Source organism: Primulina eburnea, chromosome 12 (assembly GCF_022965805.1).
Source record: "Primulina eburnea isolate SZY01 chromosome 12, ASM2296580v1, whole genome shotgun sequence".
Taxonomy (NCBI): domain Eukaryota; kingdom Viridiplantae; phylum Streptophyta; class Magnoliopsida; order Lamiales; family Gesneriaceae; genus Primulina; species Primulina eburnea.
In genome coordinates this window covers 18,108,948-18,131,461 of record NC_133112.1, presented here as the reverse complement: position 1 = coordinate 18,131,461, position 22,514 = coordinate 18,108,948, and the positions used below count along the sequence as shown (strand labels likewise).

General features: G+C 35.4%; 1 pseudogene; it reads left to right on the top strand.

Annotated features, from left to right (window-relative positions):
* Positions 1–535: 535 nt before the first annotated feature.
* On the top strand, positions 536–22,084 carry LOC140806708 (uncharacterized; annotated as a pseudogene).
* Positions 22,085–22,514: the final 430 nt, after the last annotated feature.

Genomic DNA, 22,514 nt, shown 5'->3' with positions numbered 1-22,514 from the left:
AATAAATCATTTCAGATTAATTTCTGATTACAGTAATAAAATCTCGGGCATTACAATTTTATTAAGTGGATGGATTTCAATAATGTTCATTAATGTTAACTTTATTAAAATACCAAGAGTGGATCCTTTAATCTCAACTACTTAAATTAAAATTTGAACAATTAAAAATTAACAATTAATGATTCAAACAACTAAAAGAAAAAATAAATAAAAAGACATTGTAGTGGACTTATAATTACCTTAGCTTCCTCGTGGATACGTTATTCGAACTCATCGAATTATACTACTTGTGGACAACCTGTTCTTGGGAGTGCAACAATCAAAGTCGCAACAAGTTTTTGGCGCCGTTGCCGGGGAAGTATAATTTAAGTTCAAGTCTATTTAATTTTGTTTATAGTTTATTTTTCTTTATTTGAATTTTTATTGCTTTTGTGTGTTTTTATTCTTTTGTATTTGCATTTGCATTTGCATGATCATTTGGTCACGTACACTTAAGGGTCGACTCATTTAAAATAACCCTTTATTTTTACAAAACATGGCGGAAGAACCCATACAAGAAAATGAAGATGAAATTCAATCTCAATATGATCATGATAGACGAAGAACACTTAGAGATCACATGAATCCTACACGTACTAGTGCACCTTTATGTCAAGTTTTTCCCCCTGATGCATCTCATTTCAATTTTAAGCCTGCTATTATCCAACTTTTACCCAATTTTCATGGCTTAGATTCTGAAAATCCATACATGCATTTACGAGAGTTTTGAAGAAGTGTGCAACACATATAATGATATAAATTGTAGCATGAACACCATTTGACTTAAGCTTTTTCCTTTTTCTTTAAAAGATAAAGCTAAAACTTGGCTACAAAATCTTATATCGGGATCCATTCAAACTTGGGATGAATTGCAACAACAATTTTTGAAAAAGTTTTTTCCATCTCATAGAACAAATTCTTTCAAAAGGCAAATCATCACTTTCACTCAAAAACAAGGAGAAACTTTTTATCAGTGTTGGGATAGATACAAAGAATTGCTTAATCTTTGTCCACATCATGGTTTTGAAATTTGGAGAGTTGTTTCTCAATTTTATGAAGGCTTAACACCTAAAGATAGGCAAATTGTTGAATTTATGTGTAATGGAGCATTTGAAGATAAAGATCCAAATGAGGTAATTGAGTATCTCGATTCATTAGCTGAAAATGCTCAAAATTGGGACACTATAGGTACAATCGAACAATCAAACAAGATTCAATCTCCTACATCTGGTGGAGGTATGTACACTCTCAAAGATGAACATGATCTTCAATCTAGATTTACCTCTTTGGCAAGAAAAGTTGAGGAACTTGAATTGAAAAAAAAATGGTCAATTAAAAGCTATTCAAGAAATTGCGTGTCACATCTGTAATACAAGTGATCATTCTACAAAAGATTGTCCCACTTTGCCCTCTTTTAAAGAATGTCTCCATGAACAAGTCAAAATTTTGAACAATTTCAAAAGGCCAAATTTTGAACTTTTCTCAAAATTACAATCCAGGTTGGCGAAATCATCCAAATTTTAGTTGGAAGAATGATAATGCTGCACAATTTTCACAACCACATTTCCAAAATCAACAAAATTTTCAAAATTATGCACCTTATGTTCCTCGACCTAAAAGAAATTTGGAAGATATATTGAATTCTTTCATTGCAAAACAAGAGTCTATCAATACTCAAACTGCTCAAAACATGACAGATTTGAAAGATACTCTTGCTAAATTTGCATCTGCACTTAATGTTAATGAAAAAGGTAAATTTCCTTTAAAACCTTTGCCTAATCCCAAGGATCATCATTCACAAACTGGAACTTCTGTAACTCAACCGATGGATCAGGTAAAATCTGTTATTACCCTTCGAAGTGGTAAGGTTGTGGAAAAATCCATTCTTGAACCTTGTGAAGATGATGATAAATCAACTCTAAAGGGTAAGGAAGTCGAACCCATAACTTGCGAAGATGAGGTTCAACAGACAGCGTCACCACCATTCTCTCATGCATTGAAAAATACAAAAAAATCAAATTTGAATTCTGATATATATATGATATTTTTAAACAAATAAAAGTTAATATTCCATTATTAGATGCAATAAAACAAGTACTATCATATGTCAAATTTTTGAAAGACTTGTGCACTGTGAAAAGAAAATTGAATATGAAAAAGAAAGCATTTTTAGCCGAACAAGTAAGTGCAATCATTCAAAATAATAATACTTTGAAATACAAAGACCCTGGTAGTCCTACTATTCCATGTATTACTGGAGAACGAAAGATTAAAAAATCTTTGCTTGATCTTGGAGCTAGTGTGAATTTATTTCCATATTCAGTTTAACAAGAACTCAATCTAGGCGAGTTAAAATCTACTTCGATAACACTTTTACTTGCCGATAGATCTATTAAAGTGCCAAGAGGTATGATAGAAGACGTATTGGTCCAAGTTAATAACTTTATATATCATGTCGATTTCATAGTTTTAGATACACAACATATCGAAGCATGTAATGCAATTCCTGTAATTATGGGTCGTCCATTTTTAGCAACTTCTAATGCCCTTATAAATTGCAGGAATGGAATAATGAAGTTTTCATTTGGTAACATGACCTTGGAGCTCAATGTTTTTAATCTTTGTAAGCAACCACATGACAAAGGAGATGAAAGTGAAGATGAAAATCTTATTGAAACTCTTGTGGAAGAAAAATTAGTTGATATGCTTAAAAGACATAAAAGTGCAATTGGTTGGACACTAAAAGATGTCAAGGGCATTAATCCACTAATTTGCACTCACAAAATTCACTTAGAAGAAAATACAAAAACATCTCAACAACCACGAAGGAGATTAAATCCACACATGAAAGATGTTGTGAAAACTGAAGTTTACAAACTACTTGATGTTGGGATTATCTACCCTATTTCTGATAGTAAGTTAATAAGCCCAACACAAGTAGTTCCAAAAAAATCTGGCATCATAGTGATAAAAAGTGAAAAAGGTGAATTGTTAACAAGTCGAGTCCCATCTAGTTGGCGGATGTGTATTGATTATAGAAAATTAAATGACGCCACTAGAAAAGATCATTTTCCATTTCCATTTTTGGATCAAATTTTAGAAAGAGTAGCAGGTCATCCATACTATTGTTTTCTTGGTGGATATTCAGGTTATTATAAAATTCCCATTGCACTCGAAGATCAAGAAAAAATTACATTCACATGTCTTTTTGGAACATTTGCATTCAGAAGGATGCCATTTGGTTTATGCAATGCCCCAGCAACATTTCAAAGATGTATGCTAAGTATTTTTTGCGACATGGTTGAAAATTTTTTGGAAATTTTCATGGATGATTTAACTGTCTTTGGGAAAATATTTGATAATTGTCTTGAAAATTTGGAAAAAGTTTTAAAAGATGCAAGGAAAAATATCTTATTTTAAATCGAGAAAAATGTCATTACATGATTACTTCTGAATTGTTTTGGGACATGTCGTGTCATCTCATGGAATTGAAGTTGATAAAGCAAAAGTTGATGTCATTGCAAATTTACCCTCTCAAAAAACCATTAAAGAAATTCGTTCATTTTTGGGGCATGCTGGATTTTATAAGAGGTTTATAAAAGACTTTTTTTTAATCTCTAAACACATTTGTAACCTCTTAACAAAAGACACTGCATTTGAGTAGACTCAAGAATGTCAAAATTCTTTTGATAAAATTATTCGACATTTAACATCAGCTCCTATCATGCAACCTCCTGATTGGTCTTTACCATTTGAAATCATGTGCGATGCGAGTGATTATGCAGTCGGTGCAGTACTGGGTCAAAGAAGAAATGGTAAGCCTTATCTGATATATTATGCAAGTTGAATTTTAAACAATGCTCAAATGAATTACTCCACAACTGACAAAAAAACTACTTGCTGTAATATTTGCATTCGATAAATTTCGTTCTTATTTGATTAGATCAACGGCTATTGTTTTTACTGATCATTCTGCTATTAGATATTTGTTGACCAAACAGGATGCAAAGCCACGACTGATACGATGGATTTTGTTGCTCCAAGAATTTGACATTGTGATCAAAGATAAGAAAGGAGCCGAGAATGTCGTAGCCGATCATTTATCGAGACTAGTAACAGGATCATCTTGTGAAATGACACCAATTAACGATAATTTTCCTGATGAACATCTATTTTCAATGACTACTACACCATGGTTTGCTAACATAGAAATTTTCTTGTGACAGGAAAAATGCCACCGCAATGGAGTTCCCAAGATAAAAGAAATTTTTTGAATGAGGTAAAAAATTTTATTTGGATGATCTGTATCTGTTCAATTATTGTCCATATCAAATTTTTCGACAGTGCATACCCGACAATGAGGTAAGTAGTGTCATTAAATTTTGTCATTCAGAAGCATGCGGAGGACATTTTTCTTCAAAGAAAACGGCTGCAAAAATCTTGCAGTGTGGATTTTATTGGCCCACTTTGTTTAAAGACTCCCACGAAATCTGCAAGATCTGTGAAAATGGCCAAAAATTGGGTGCGATTTCAAAAAGAAACATGATGGTTTTGAATCCTATCGTTGAAATTGAAATCTTTGACTGTTGGGGAATTGATTTTATGGGATCTTTTCCACCGTCGTTTTGATACTTGTATATTTTAGTTGCAATTGATTATGTTTCCTAATGGATAGAGGCAATTCCATGTCGAACAAATGATCATAAAATCGTCATCAAATTTTTAAAAGAAAATATTTTTAGTAGATTTGGAATTCCTCGAGCCATGATAAGTGATGGGGGAACTCACTTTGTTAATAAACCATTTGCTTCATTAATGAAAAAATATGGTATTACTCATAAAGTAACTACTCCTATCATCCTCAAAAAAATGGACAAGTTGAATTAGCTAATAGGGAGATGAAGCAAATTTTGGAAAAAGCTGTTAACTCAAATAGAAAAGAATGGTCTCTGAGACTTAATGATGCATTTTGGGCATATCGAACAGCTTTTAAAACATCATTGAATATGTCTCACTATAGGTTGGTTTATGGAAACATTGTCATTTTCCTGTGGAATTGGAACATAAAGCTTATTGGGCGATCAAAACTTTAAATTGAAGCATGGATGATGCCAAAAAAATTGCGTAAATTGCAACTTAATGAACTTGATGAACTCATAAATGACGCGTATGAGAATTCAGTGATTTATAAAGCAAAATCAAATCATTTCATGATAAAACAATTCTTAGAAAATCTTTTGAGATTGGTAAAAAAGTTTTGCTTTATAATTCTCGACTTCACATATTCCTTGGAAAATTACGATCAAGATGGACATGCCCATATGTTGTAAAGCATGTGTATACTTATGGAGCTGTTGATATTGAAAATCCTAAAAATGGTGATATTTTTAAAGTAAATGGACAAAGACTTAAACCATTTTTAGAAAATGAAATCTTTCAAGAAGAGTTTATTTCTCTTTTTGATCCTTGATTTTTATTTTTATTTTTCCGTTGCATTTAAATTTTTTTGTTTTTATTTCAGGTTTTCTTAATCTTTTTATTTTCCCGGTTAAATGGCGGATAACGGTACTCCGTGACTTTCATAGTCGGTTAAATCAATTTCCCACAATTGCTGATACAAAAATAAAAAAAAAATCATTTTTTTTCTTTTCAAAATGGATGAAATTCTCTCAAAAATTTGTAAATATTTTCCCTCTATTTCTGAAAATGTTCTAAGAAATATTTATGCAGAAAGGTGTGAAAGATTGAGATTGCTAATGCAAAAATAAATTCTAGAAGATATTCGTCTTGTAATAGAAGCTAAGGTCCGATTAGGAGGAGAAGTTTCATAATCATTGCTCATTCGGTATTTGCCTAGATTAGGAAAAAACTCTTATGCGAAAAAACGAAGGCCCAAATGTTTAGGGGTTTGTCATAAGTGTGCAAGATGGACTTGTGACAAACGATGTAGATCTTTGGGATGTGTTTCCAATATCAGAGAAGATAAAATTGGTTTCATTAAGAATGGACTGAGTAAGGAGTCTTTAGATATTGACTCTTGAGACGTATTCTAGTGGACATGTGCATATTGAACTACTCCGTTTATGGAAACAATTCCAAGATGAGCGTCATAGTCTTGCGAATCCGACTAAAAAAGACCAAGTTTGCCAATTTATAATAAAATTGGATGGGAAACATATCCTCGAATCATAGAAGGCGTTGAAGCCGTTTCTATACGTAAAACCAGAGGAAAATTGTGAGCCACAATCACACTACTGTTTATATGCATGTCTGTCATTATTGTTTTTACTATTTATTCTGTTTATAGCTGTGACCCATAGTTTTGTCATGATAACATATTACCCCTATAAAATCTCACATCTTTCTCTCTATTTTTGCAGACAAAAAAAAAGTAAAAACATGGCTGGATCCTCTGCACAAACATTGAAAAATATTTGTGTATTTTGTGGGTCGAGTCCTGGAGAAAATGAAGTGTTTGTAGAAGCAGCGAATAATATTGGAAAGATATTGGCTGAGAGAAAAATTCACTTGGTATATGGGATAGGTAATATGGGTTAATGAGATCTGTTTCAACATCTGCTCATCTTGGAGGTAGTCGGGTTTTGGGTATTATTCCTACAGCTTTAGCTGAAGGAAATATTACAGGTGTTACGATTGGGGAGGAATTAAAAGTTTCTTCTATGTATGAAAGAATCACTCAAATGATTGAAAATTCTGATGCTTTTATCGCACTACCAGGTGTTTTGGTACATTAGAAGAAATTTTTCACACTGTTTCTTGGGCACAACTTAATATCCATAATAAACCTGTGGGCTTCTTGAATATCAGTTTGTTGACATTTCTTGATAAAGCTGTGGAACAGAATTTCATTTCAGAAAATTCACGACGGATGCTCATCTTTGCTTCAACTGCCGACCAATTAATTGATGATTTGGAAGCTTTTGCTCATTAGCCTGATCCGATGATAACAAAGATCAATTGATCGCAATCAAGCAGTAAAAAAAGGAAGTTGGATCATTGATTCAAAAGTCGTGGATTGGTTTGCGTTTTTTTCAGTTTGTTATCTTCAATAAAATTCCAGGTGATATCTCTTTCATTATGTACTCTTTATTAATAGTTATTTTGACATTAGGGACAATGTCATATTCTGATTGGGGGGAGAACAAACTTATAAAAAAAATTAAAATATATATATATATATTATTTTAAAATAAAATCATGTTTATTGTTTGTATCTTAGTATTTTTTGCAAAAATGTCATACATTACATGTTTGAAAGATTTATATTAGAACATACATTAATCTTTTTAAGAATTTTTAAATTTTTATTTGTAAAAAAATTCAATTTTAATATTCTGATCAATATAAAAATATGATTTATGAAATCTTTTTGAGTGATTAACCATTGTGATAAAATCATGTATTAAAAAATATGGCCCAAGATATACCTTATAAGAGTGCCTAAAATTTTAAACTCACACATATTTTGTGAGTGAGTGGAGAGGACTGAGAAAACAGCTTTCGAGCCTTTATTGATAATGGGAGAGACTATCTATTATTTAGATCTCGAGTTCTTATTCTGAAAAAAATAAAAGAAAAATACAAAAAGAAAGATATTGAAGATCTATGTAATATTTAAGTTATATGCTATGACCCATATATATCTCATTAAAAAAAGAAAGAAAGAGAGAAATTTATTGTACAAATAAAATAAATATGTGGTCAAGAAGCATAAACTTAGTCTGATTCCATGATGTTATAAAAAAAATATATTTCAGGAAAAAATATATAATAAGAACAACTATATTTTGAATCAATGGACTTTCTATCTTTTGATAAGTTTGGCTAGTTTGTCTGTCTGCATTCTGTAAACCATTTTTCTGAGCATTTATCTGTATTCCAACTCCATGAGAGAAATCGTTGCCATAAATTGAAACATTTATTAACCTGTGAGGATATAGAGTTGAGACTCTTACTAAGAATTTCTGAAGGCCGTGTACATTTAACTATTCTTAATTAAATGTTTTATAATATAAATATATATATTTTGTTTTATTAAATGTTTAAATATTATATGTTTTATAATAAATTGTATAAAATATAAGTTGTTGTGTAATTATATGTTTTTACTATTTTTTACAGGTTCGATAAAACAAGAATAAACTTGGCGTTGCAAATGGGATTAAGATGATTATTAGACCTGTAGAAAGTTGATGTTAATATCTACAATATTGGTGGCAAGCATAAGATAAAAATCTTTTCACAAGTGGGATCAAATTAAGCAACAACTAAAGTTACCAAAGGAGTGGCAGTTTTACCATGCTCTAGTATTTTGACCATATTACTTGGTCAAATGGTGTGGAAAAGAAAATTCGGATGGCAAGATTTTCAAAAGTGATGTGCATTAAAATATAATTTCTTGGAACACCAATGAAGAATTATGTGTAAAAAATAATATTTTATTTGTGGTTGTCTCCCCAAATTTGGCTATAAATATGGGTTCATTGTAATGAATTGAGATATCCCTCATTCTATGAACAAACCTTTGAGTTCATAATATTTATCTCTATATTTTTCCTTTATTTCTTCATTTAAATATAATTAGCATGTTAATTTCATATTCAAAGTTTTACACTTTGAATAATGAATAGCTAACTTCCTAAAGTTGAGATGAAAAGGTGAAACTCTTGGCATGATAATAAGATTACTAAAAGGTAATAATCTATGTTTTATATTAATTAATCATTATTTATTGTTTATGTTATATTTATTTCTTTAAGCATTTTTATACCCTACTTATAAGTGGGAGTTTTGATTTATTGTTGCTATATGTTACACTAAATTCTTGGAACCATTTAAATGTTAGTTTGGTATTACCAACCATTTAAAGTGGATGCCTTGATTTATTATATATGAATATATTATAATATTAAATTACTTGGAACCATTTAAATGTTTGTTTGGTTTTACCAACCATTTAAAGTGGGAACCTTGATTTACTATATATAAATATATCATAATAATAATATCTTGGTACCATTTAAATGTTAGTTTGATTTTACCAATCATTTAAAGTGGGAACCTTAATTTAGTGTTTAAAAATATTTATATAGCACAATAAATACTTGATAACATTTATAAGTTTTGGTATATATTATATACTTATAAGATAATAATATATAACATAATATAAATATGATTATTTAATATATTGGAACCATTTTATTAAGTGGATTTCAATAATGTTCGTTAATGTTAATTTTATTAAAATACCAAGAGTGGATCCTTTAATCTCAACTACTTAAATTAAAATTTGAACAATTAAAAATTACCAATTAAAGATTCAAACAACTAAAAGAAAAAATAAATAAAAAGACATTGTAGTGGACTTGTAATTAACTTAGCTTCCTCGTCGATACGATATTCGAACTCATCGAATTATACTATTTGTGGACAACCTGCTCTTGGGAGTGCAACAATCAAAGTCGCAACACTAGCATCTTGTGAGATTATTGAAGTGAGTAGAGAACAAGGTCATTGTTGGTTGAAGGAGTTAAGGTAAGCTTGTGGTATAGTTTATTCTTGGTTTTTGGTGTTGGGAGAAATTATGGATTATTGAGTGTGTTGGTTTTATAGGTTTTGTGGTTTACGTTTGTTATTATTGAGATGTTGATGGTTCATTATATGGTTTATTGTTGTAGGAAGCGTACCGAGAGAATAGAATCAAGTGATCCAAGTATAGTAAGTTGAATTCATTTCCTTGTGCTCACATGATAATATATGTATTGTGTTTCAATGGTTTTAACATGTTATTCCCTTCCATTTGATTCATGCTATGTATTAATACACTTTGTTGTATATTAGAGGCATTTTATGTCTCAATTATGTCAAAGGGAATACAAAAGAAAAGAGTATGGAAAGTGTTTGGTTTAATGCTATAAGAGAGTACAAATGATTTATTGGATTGATAGATACATAGTCAGAGATTGCATGCAATTAGTTGATCAACGACCATAGGCTTATATCCCAACAGAGTATCGATTTATATCGATGAGATATAGGTACAGAGACAGAGATATTATTTAGATATCAATACATCAGAGAAAAGAGAAATACCATTGTTATTGCTATTCATGCTATAATATTTATGTTTCGGAGTTGATGGTATTTAATGTTTTCAAATTCATGTTTTTCAGAGTATGCTATGTATTCATTGCTATGTAAGAGTTCCACTTGCTGAGTTTTATACTCATTTCAGTTATTTCATGTGATGGAGATAAGAGTGACGAGCCGGGACGTTGATTGGAGCTGGGGTCATATGCATACCAGAGATGGAAGGAAGAAGATATTTTGCTAGTATTTTTGGACATGATCACAAAAATGATATTTTGTATTTTGTTGCATCATGTATATACTTTTGATTATATATTGAAATGTAGTTTAAAGCCTTATTTCTTTTAAGAAAATTTTAAATGCCGCTGCTATTTTATTAAAACCGGTCAAAGGGCATTACAGCGGACTTGCCAGTGGTGTGTGAGTTTGCTGATGTCTTTCCAGATGAGATTCATGTTTTGCCTCCAATTCGAGAGATAGACTTCATCATTGAGTTGATGCCAGGTGTAGTTCTGATATCGAGGGCTCCGTACAGAATGGCACCGATTGAGTTGAAAGAATTAAAAGAACAGTTGGAGGATTTACTGGCCAAGGGGTATATCAGACCGAGTGCGTCTCATTGGGGTGCTCCCGTATTGTTTGTGAAGAAGAAAGATGGTTCGATGAGGCATTGTATCGACTACCAGCAACTGAACAAAGCAACGGTAAAGAATAAATATCCCTTGCCTCACATTGATGATTTGTTTGATCAGTTGCAGGGTTCATCTATATATTCCAAGATCGATCTGAGATCTGGATACCATCAGCCGAGAGTCAGGGATTCTGATATCTTGAAGACAGTATTTAGAACCAGGTATGGACATTATGAATTTATTGTCATGCCGTTCGGTTTGACTAATGCTCCAGTTGTGTTTATGGGTCTGATGAACCGTATATTCCAGAGGTATTTTGACGATTTTTTTATTATATTCATTGATGAAATATTGATTTATTCGAAGAATATGATTTAGCGAGCATTTAAGAACTGTGTTGCGAATTCTGAGGGCTGAGAAGTTATATGCTAAACTGTCGAAATGCGAGTTTTGGTTGAGACAGTTGTATTTCTGGGGCATATTATATCCGGAGACGGTATATCAGTTGATCCAAGTAAGGTTGAGGCAGTGATTTCTTGGCCGAGACCGACATCAATGCTCGAAATTCGCAATTTTATGGGTTTGACAGGATATTATCGTCGATTTATTAAAGATTTATCGAGTATTGCCAAGCCTATTACTCAGTTGACTCAAAAAAATGCTCCATTTGTTTGGTCTGAAGACTGTGAGACCAGCTTTCTTGAATTGAAGAAAAGACTGACCAGTGCACCGATACTTACTATCCCATAAGGTACGGGTGATTTTGTAGTTTATTGTGATGCTTCTCACCGAGGATTGGGTTGTGTTTTGATGCAGCGAGGACATGTTATTGCTTATGCCTCAAGACAGCTGAAGCCCCATGAATCTCGTTATCCAATTCATGATCTTGAATTGGCAGCCATCGTCTTTGCATTAAAGATATGGCGACATTACCTTTATGGTGAAAAGATTGAGATATATTCTGATCACAAGAGCTTGAAATATCTGTTTTCACAATCAAAGTTGAATATGAGGCAACAAAGATGGTTTGATTTACTAAAGGATTTCGATTGTGAAATCAAGTATTATCCAGGGAAGTCCAATGCAGCAGCTGATGCACTGAGTCGAAAGGTATGTTCCTTATCCTTATCGACGATTGGTGTTTCGAATTTAATAAAGATTGCTGTTTGTCTGGATTAGCCTTTGAAATAGATTGTCAGCCTCTGAAATTGTGTGCTATTCGAGCTGAACCAGAACTGATATTCAGAATCAAGGAGGCACAGAAAATTTATCAGAATGTGCAGAATTAGATTGTTATGGTCAGAGCTGGACATCAATCGGAGTATCAGGTTTGTGACGGTGTTTTGTATGTAAATAATCGTATTGTTGTGCCGAACATTTTAGATTTGAGATAGCGGATACTAGCAGAAGCGCACAGTAGTAGTTTTAGCATTCATCCTGGTGGCAGGAAAATGTATAATGATTTGAAGACACAGTATTGGTGGAAACAAATGAAATCTGATTTTACTGAATTTGTAGCCAAGTGTCTGAATTGCTAACAGGTTAAGGTTGAAAGAAAGAAAGAAACCAGGAGGATTGTTACAGAGTTTGTCCATTCCTGAATGGAAATGGGATCACATTTCCATGGATTTTGTGACGCAGTTACCACGTTCCTCCAGAGGTTGTGATGCGATTTGGGTTTTGATTGACAGATTGGCCAAATCTAGATGTTTTATTCCATACAAAATGACGTACAGATATGACCAGATGGCCGATATTTATGCTAGAGAGGTGGTCAGATTGCACGGAGTGCCGAAGTCAATTGTTTCAGACCGTGATCATCTGTTTACTTCGCACTTCTGGCAGAGTTTGCAGCAAGCTCTCGGTACGAAATTACATCGGAGTACCGCATATCATCCACAGACTGACGGACAGTCAGAGCAGACGATTCAAACACTGGAGGATATGCTGAGAGCTGTAGTGCTTGACTTTAGCACTACTTGGCAAGATATATTGCCGCTTTGTGAGTTTTCGTACAACAACGGCTGTCAGACGAGTATTGAGATGGTACCATTTGAAAAGTTTTATGGAAATAAATGTCGATCCCGGAGGTTTATTTCAGAGCTTATCTATTCCTGAATGGAAATAGGATCACATTTCCATGGATTTTTTTACGAAGTTACCACGATCATCTCGGGGCTGTGATGCGATTTGGGTTGTGATTGACAGATTAACCAAATCAGCATGCTTTATTCTGTACAGAATGACGTACAGATTTGATCAGATGGCAGAAATCTATGTCCGAGAGGTAGTTCGATTACATGGTGTGCCGAAGTCTATCGTATCAGATCGTGATCCACGATTCACTTCACACTTTTGGCATAGTCTGCAGCAGGCTCTAGGTACAACATTGCATCTGAGTACTGCTTGCCATCCCCAGACAGATGGACAGTCAGAGCGGACTATCTAAACATTAGAGGATATGCTGAGAGCTGTAGTGCTAGATTTTTGCACTAGTTGGCAAGATTCACTACCTCATTGTGAATTCTCATACAACAACAGTTATCAGACGAGCATCGAGATGGCACCGTTTGAAGCATTATATGGCAAGAAGTGCAGATATACTCTGTATTGGGATGATATATCTGAAGTACCAGAACTTGGACCTGATATGATTCGTGAAATTACTGAGAAAATAAGACTGATCCAGAAAAGAATGAAGACAACACAGGATAGACAAGCGAAGTATGCGAACATTAGACGTAGACCGTTAGTGTTTGAACAGGGAGACAGAGTGTTCTTGAAGATTTTTCCATTTAAAGGCGTTGTCAGATTTGGTAAATGTGGAAAGTTGTCTCCTAGATACATCGGTCCATAAGAGATTCTTGAGAAGATTGGCGATCGTGCCTATCGACTCACCATTCCTCCTTCTTTATCCGGGATACATGATGTCTTCCATGTATCGATGCTGCGTAGATATATGCCTGATGCTTCTCATGTCATTCAGCCTGAGGAAGCCGAGCTTGACGACACGTTAAGTCATATTTAACATCCAACTCAGATTCTGGATCGGAAAGAAAAACAGCTTAGAACAAAGACTATTCCGCTAGTGAAAGTCCAGTGGAATCGTCATGGCATTGAAAAAGCAACTTGGGAGACAGAATCAGAAATGAGACAGAGATATCCAGAGTTATTTCCATGACGTGAGTATTTATTCAGCTTTGATTATATTGCTTCTTTTACATATTTTGATTGATTTCTTGCGAGTTCGAGGACTAACTCATATCCAAGACGGGGAGAAATGTAATGCCCGAGATTTTAGTTTGATACTCTTGAGTTATCTTGTATTATGAATAAGAGAATGGAGGAACAGACATGGAGAAGCGACGTTGCAAGTTGAGTTTAGTGGCAAAGAGACACCGCAACCGCGCCAGAAACATGATCGCACCCGCGATGTTGGTACAGTAGAGTCAGCGCACCTGCATATATATATATATATATATATATATATATATATATATATATATATATATATATATATATATATATGCACCTCTTCACTTTGCAGCCTGAATCACCGAGAACAACATTCAGAAATCCTCAAAGTTTTATTATAGCTTAGATTTTGAGGTGTGAAAGATCTAGCCGTCCGATTATTGATCCGAGTTGAGATTCTTACTCCTCTCTACAAGAGCTTCGAAAAGGTATATATATTTATTGCTTTCCAGCATGTTATGATATCTATGTGTGGGAGAATAACTTATATGCTTGATAATATATGTTGTGGAGATGATGGGGCACCTATAATTCAATGTTGATTTGGGAAAGAATTACTCGAATCAGATTCGGTTTGAGTTTCCCAAAACCACATACTTGTTATGTTTGTACTCTATGTTGATTTATGTACTTGTACTGAGATAGGAGAGTCATTGGCAGATATGCCAAGTTTCTAGACGTTCGGTGGTATCGAGGCATAGGAGAAGATCGACTCCGATTGTAGATATTCGATACAGACAGGGCCTAAGTCTAGGAACAAGACGTACCGCCACCCCGATCGGGAGAGTAGGTGGGAGACTTGTTACGTCTTATTCACACCGGGATCCCTAGACTTAGATACGAGTCGAGTCAAAGATATGAGTTTGAATTAAGTTGCTTGCCTTATATTGATTACGTTTCATAGACTATGGGACGTATTGTTATTGATTATGTTCATGGTAGTATGTTCATGATTTATATTGTGTATATGCATGTGTACATGTAAAATACTGGGATTTGTTCTCACCGGAGTTTCCGGCTATTGTTGTGTCTGTATGTGTGCATGACAACAGGTGTGACAGGATCAGGGTTGAGACAAAGATGAGAGACCGAGATAGCGTGGAGATTACGGGCTGAGGAGAAGAACTAGTGGTTTATTACTAGACATGTACTGAAATTCTAAACACTAGTAGAATACATGTAATCGGAAAAGTGAATGATATTTTGAATTAAATAATATGACAGTATTTTGTATGGTGTATATTTTATGATTTATATACAATTTTTTTTTTATATTAAAAGCAAAATTTTGACCCACATTTTCTAGCAAAGATCCAATTAATCCCAAAGACAATTGAGTTAGAGCCCGGGTCCCCACAAACATAGTCCATATAATCGAGTTTAGAGCATTAGCAGCACATGTACAAAAATTTCGTGGGTTTTCTCATGCCGTGGCTACACGGACCGGTACACGGACCCTGACACGGTGTTCGTGCCTTTGTTTTCTTTGAAGTGCCTTTTTACAGAGTCTACACGGACCCTTAGACAGACCTTGACATGAGGTCCGTGTCCTTCTTCTCTGCACGACATATTTTACAGTACCTACACGGACTCGGAGCCGGACCTGGACACGGGGTTCGTGTACCACCTGTTTTGGGAAAAATGTATTGTGTTCTTTGGAGTTTCATGTCATGGCTTAGTACGATGATTAAATGAGGTCAAGTCCCGAGTGTTTTAGTATGTCTTATGTTATTTACTGAATTCGATGGTGAGCACGAGTACCTACTTCAAGTTATGCAAGTTAAGTATTTAAATTCATGTTAGTATGTTGCAGCAGCGGCCCCAAATGAGATCCAACGAATCTCTCAACGCCAAGTAAGTATGTTTGACATGCAAAATAAAGTATTTCAAGTTTTTGAGATATGCTAAATGTCTTGTGACTAATTATGTATGTGATTGGAAAGCGGTAAAGCATGACCGGGGATCAATCCACCCCGTTAAATCATGAACAAGTTTAGTTCAGGATTGGAAAGCGTTAAAGCATGAACGGGGACCAATCCACCTGTTAAAACATGAACGAGGATCTCATGTATGTGGCAGTGGATTTTTCCCTGTTAACCCAATACTGTGGTTTAGTCTGATAAGGCGATTTTGTTATGGGTCACTTGCTTTGAAACATGCCTCTACGCAAAAATTATGAATTTTATGTATGTTCAAGTATGTACAAGTATGGAAGCATGCTAAAAAACGTTTCCACGTTATGGCACGTCTATGTTATGTATGTATGTTCAAGTTTAGTGCAAGTTCAAGTTTCAAGTATGTATGCTCTATTTTAAAGTCGCATGTGATTTTATTACGTATTATTCGCTACTACCAGTTTATACGTGTTGAGTGTTTAGACTTACTAGACTTGATCGATGAAGGTGAGGATGTTTTCGAGGAGACAAGGGGTGGGGACCAAGGAGCAAGCTTGGACTGAGTAGGATGCTAAACCCGAGGACCGCCCAAGTTTTAAGCTTTTATGAAAGTGTTCAAATACTTTTGTCAAACATTATTTTAAGATCATTTGTTGCAACACCTTTTGAGACGTACAATTTATTTTATCGAATTTTGAAGGTTCACGAATTATTTAAGAAATTTTTTAATTTTTCGGTAAATTTCAAGTTGTAAAAAGTACGGTACGTTACAGTTGGTATCAGAGCAGTGTTCTTGTAAAGGGTTATGCCTAGTGCCAGTTACAAGAAACTCACGAAGTCATACCTCAAGTCTGTAAGTTTTAAAGTTTTGAATTATGTTACGTAGTAAGAATTGAGTCATGATTTCAGCATGTTCACATTTTTAGTTCAAAGTACGTGCATCTTATGACACTATTATTATGTTCTTGCATGTGGGATTTACGTGTTGGGTAAATTATTGGAACAGTATGCCTCCTAGACTGATTGATTAACCGGGAAGCAAGAGAGGAGGGCAGAGAGGCCCGAGAGGAGGGGAGAGAAGCTCCTCCTCCTCCACCTCCAGACATGCAGGCGCAGATGCTCGCAGGTATGACACAATTCTTTGCACAGTTTGCGGGGAACTAGGCTACAAAATACAGTGGCAAGGCCCAGACCAGAGGCGGTTTACTAAAGGTTCAGGAGAATGAACCCAAAGGAGTTTTCGGGGACCATTGACCTGATGATAGTGGAGGGATGGATTAAGTCCATCGAGGTAATCTTCAATTTTATGGAACTGAAAGATGCAGATAGAGTTAAGTGTGCCACATTACTTCTGGAAGGAGACGCCAGACTGTGGTGGGAAAGTGCATTAGTGTCAGTTAACTTGCAAACACTGAAGTGGAATGGATTTAAGGAGGTCTTTTACTCCAATTACTTCACTGAGGAAGTACGGTCCAGCCTAACCAGGGAGTTCATGACGTTGCGTTAGAGGGATAGCAGTGTTGCAGAGTTTGTGAGGAAGTTTGATAGGGTGTGTCACTTTGTGCCCCTGATAGCTAATGACGCCCAGGAGAAGCTGAGGCATTTCTTGGATGGGTTGCGGGCGATCTTGCGCCGTGATGTGAGAGTAGCTGGTCCTATTACCTATGCAGTTGCCGTGTCCAGGGCTTTGGCGGCAGAGCAGGATCAAAGGGATATTGAGGCCGACAGACAGGGCAAGAGACCCTATCAGGCTCCATAGCAATAGCAACAACACCTCAGTTTAAGAGGCCGTTCCAGGGGCAGCCAGGGAAGAAGCCATATCAGGGACCGCCAAAGGGCAAGGGTCCTATGCCACAGCAGAAGGCACATAGAGGCCGGGTGATCACCCGGTGTGCTCAAAGTGCAACCGCCAGCACCCTGGGACATGTTTATACGGGTCAGGCAAGTGTTTCAAATGCGGGGCAAGTGACCACATGTTGAAGGAGTGCCCCCCAGTGGAGGCAGCCGACTCAGGGCAGAGTGTTCGCCATGCATGCACAGGAGGCGAACCAAGACACGACGCTGTTGATTGAAAATATTTTCATAAAGAGATTATCCACGAAGGCCCTGATAGACTCAGGAACTAGTCACTCCTTTATCTCAGAAATGTTCGCTTATCATCTAGACGTCAAGTCTATTGGACTCGACGTGAGATATTCAGTGAGTCCCATCAGTGGAAGAATTGTTAGCTACCAGCGTGGTCAGAGATATTAATTATAAAGGCCCGAAAATTCGTGTTTGAAAATTTGCGGGAAATTTAAAATTTTTCTTTTAAAATAAATGGAGTGCTTCATTCATACCAAAAATTGAAAAGATGTTTAACGTTCAAAATAGCAGCGGAAGATATTATTACTTGCCAAAATAACAAGTTAAAGTGTTCAATAACTGATAAAATATTTGAGCATCAAAAATAAAATGGCAAGTGCTGAAACTAAGGTCCTCAGGTGCCACTACTGCCGACCCAAGCTAGCTCACTGGTTCTCGCCCTCGATCCCGACATCATCAGTACCTACAACAATCAAGTCTAGTGAGTCTAAAGACTCAACATGCATATATCGTACATAACAAGTAAATAATATAGTAAAATTTGCATGGGATAAAAATATCATGTCATGAGGCATACGTGAAAATAACTTGTCATGAGCAATTATAATACGTGCATAACTGAACTGAAAAATCATAGTAAAAATGTTTGCTCCTTGGAGCCCTGTACTGAAATAGCTTGTAATAATTTTATGGTGACATTATGGTCTACGCAAGTGGTCTCTGAACTGAACTGAGCTGAGCTGACCGATACTGGGGACCGGACCAATACTGGGGATCGGATTTACGTCTTATCAGACTACTGCCACAGTAATAGGTGAAACAACTGAACTAACCGATAACTGGTGACCGGACCGATACTGGGGACCGGATTTAATACTGATAGTAAAGTGACCACAAGTAATATCGCATAAATCTCAAAATTTGTATTTTATGCACGTAATATAATGAAATAACTGAATTAAATATCATGTACCCATTTACTGATTGGATTGGATTGATCCCAGGCTCGCTGCAACCTAAATATACCATGAAAAAAATGCAATAGATTTATGGGACCAAACTATGCAATAACCTTCAAAAATGTGAAATTACGCCTGCCGACTTCGTATTTAATCATGACTCCAAACCAACCCGAACCAACACTGAACCATCATGTAGTCATGATTAAAATACACCTAAAATGATAAAATAATGCTCCTAAAATGGTGAGGGCCGAAATCTAGGTGAATGGAGGCCAAAACATGAAACGCTCTTTCGAGAGTCAATTTGGCACATCGCACCGTAAATTCTCGTACGACCTCAAAAATGATCCGAATGACAAAAGGTCAAAAACATGACCTTCCCAACTCAATGGGGCACTGTCCAGTCCAAGTCCATAGGTTAAGAGCCAACCGAGAACTCGAACGAGCCACCGAACCGATGCAGCAAGCTGCTGTCTAGAAATTCCAGCAGCTGCGCTTGGGTTGCTTGTGTCGTTTGCGAGGCTAATGGTCATTGGGGCTTGAACCACTGACCAGAACCTCTTACCAACATCCTAAGGAATGATTTGAACCATGGCTATGGGCCCTAGACCAGCCACAATTCGCACCATTCAGCAAACACCAGAAAAACTCCAACCGAGAACACCTTGCATGCGTTTGTGGTTTTGTGCTTCGCTTGCTGTCTCGTCTCGTTCCAGTGGCCATTTGATTGACCATGGCACGAACTAGACATCTTGGGGTATGGTATGAACCGTGGCTAAGGGCCATAGGCCAACCAGGATCCACACCAAACAACCAAAACCGAACCATACATGCTGTAAAATGAGAGGGGCGAAAGTTGGGGGGGGAGGGGGCGCTGTTCTTGAGTTTTATGTAAAAACCGATTAACCATGGACCAAATATGCAAAGATGTCTAACAGATCTAAACAACAGATGGAACATAAATCATCCTTAGAACTTGGTATTAGGTAACCTATCCGATATGGTAAAAACCAAAAACTAGATGTTAATTTTATTTATACATTCTGCTTTTTATCGCAATTAGAACCAAAAAAAATTGAAGAAGCTCTAGCTGATCCTAGTTGGGTCATTTCTATGCAAGAAGAGCTAAATCAGTTTACCCATAACAATGTCTGGATGTTAGTTCCAAGAAATCTTTCAAAATCTATACAATGAGAACGGTTGATAAAAATCAGTTTACCCATAAATTCGTATGAGACCTTATCAAAGTTCTTAATTGATCGTGATTTTACAATGGAACGGTTGATAAAATACTGTTCAAATTTATAAAGAAAGATAATTCATTACTTGTTCAAATTTATGTTGATATTATATTTGGGTCAACTAACACTAAACTATGTGATAAATTTGCTAAGTTGATGCATGATAAGTTCAAGATGAGCATAATGGGTGAAATGACATTCTTACTATGTTTGCAAGTAAAGCAACTGAAAACTGATAGTTATATCAATCAGACCAAATATACAAAGGAACTGCTAAAGAAATTTCTTACACTCCCATGAGTTCATCAGTTAAATTTCAGTTGAAATGACACTCTACAGAGGTTTGATAGGTTTTTTATTATACCTAATTGCTACCCGTCCTGATATCATGTTTGATGTTTGTTGATGTGCTAAATTATAGGCTAATCATAAACAATCACATTTCTTACTGCTAAACACATATTGAAATATTTGAAAGGCAGAAAAAATGTGGGCTTATGGTACGCTAAGAATTCAACTTTCAATTTAGTAGGATATTCATATTCAGATTATGCAGGATGTAAGCTTGATCAAAAAAGAACAAGTGGATCATGTCAGTTTCTAGGAGATAGACTCATCTTATGGTTTAGCAAAAAACAAACATCCATTGCTACTTCCACAACTGAAGCTGAATATTTTGCTGCTAGAAGTTGTTGTGCTCAACTGCTCTGGATCTAGCAACAACTGAAAGATTATGAAGTGATAGCTGAAGAGTCACCAATCTTCTGTGACAACACCAGCTTCATTGCGATTACACATAATCCAGTTCTTCATTCAAGAACCAAGTACATTGATGTCGGACATCACTTCATCAGAGATCATGCTCTCAAGAAGGACACCAGGCTGGAATATATCTCACTTGAACAACAAGCAGCATACATCTTCACTAAGTCACTACTTGAGACTAAGTTTTTTTACTTCAGAAATAATTTAGGGCTTATTGATTTTTCTTGTTGATTAATTTAGAGGGAACGTCAAATTTCAGGAGGTTAACTGATAAGACAAATATTAGTTATTATGAATTGAACTGAATCAGTTACAAACTGATCAGCCAACAATTAAAATAACTGATCTTATCACATAAGTTGATTAACTCTATTTAATTAAGTTCTATAATACAAAACGTGACTAATCACAGTTGATAATTTAAATTTATGCAAACTTTTGAATTTCAAACGTTTTATTTCTGTTTTTGTACAACTTCTCAAATTCAATTTATAAAAATACACTGGAAAAGTTACGGTCAAATTGTAACGGACTTTCACATTTTAAAAATTTGAAAAGTCACGAGACATATTTAGCAACCGCCCTTTCTCATATTTGTTCTCACACTTTTCAATTTCTCTAAGTCTCGAATTCTTCAGAACAAATCACCTGCACTTTATTTTCTCTCTTTGCAGAGCAAATCCAAGATTCAAATGGTAGCACGAACCCCATATTTCTTGTTGAACCCAGTCGCAATAGATTTTTAAACGATTTTCTCATATTCCATTGAATCTATTTAGAATGTTTTTGGGAAGATTGAAGCTTCTAGACTTCGTCAATTCCTAGGGCTAGCTACTCAGGAACTCTACTATCCAGAGATTCTATTTATTATTAAGTCTAGCTCAGTCACCATTGATGGAAAGATTCAGATGACAGTCAATAATCACTCGATGATTATTGATGAAGCTTATTTCAGCAACATCTTCCAACTACCAGCTGAAGGAATTTCAAGGTTTTCTGAAGTAGCAAGTACTAATTTTGAAGAGATTCAGCTACTTCTCTCTGCCACTGGGAAGTCAATCAAAGTGTATGATGCCAAGCGAAAACTGAAGCCATAATATCAGCTGCTGGCCGAAATTGATGCAAAAGGCATTTTAGCCAAGGCCGGTTCCTTCGCTGCGTTAACACTGGAAAAGTTTCAAGTAATGACCGTCATTATGAAACGAGTCAAAGTCAACCTGTCATCAATCCTATTAAACATTTCGAAAATTTACTTGGAGTTTGCTCCTCAACTATGCAAACTGATTGAGGATCCAAGAGTTCCTCTGTCATCATCCTCTACATCCACCAAGTTCAAAGTCAACAATTTTCAGAACACTCAATCCAAAAAGATTGGTGTTGAGGAAGCGGCTGTTAAATCAAAGAAAGCTGTCAAGGCAAAAATAGCTGCTGCTCCTAAACCCAAGAAGAAACTGGTCTTGTCCACCAGTAATTCGGAGAATACCCCCTCTCCTCAACTGCTGAAGAAGCCGAGGTCTCAGAAAACTA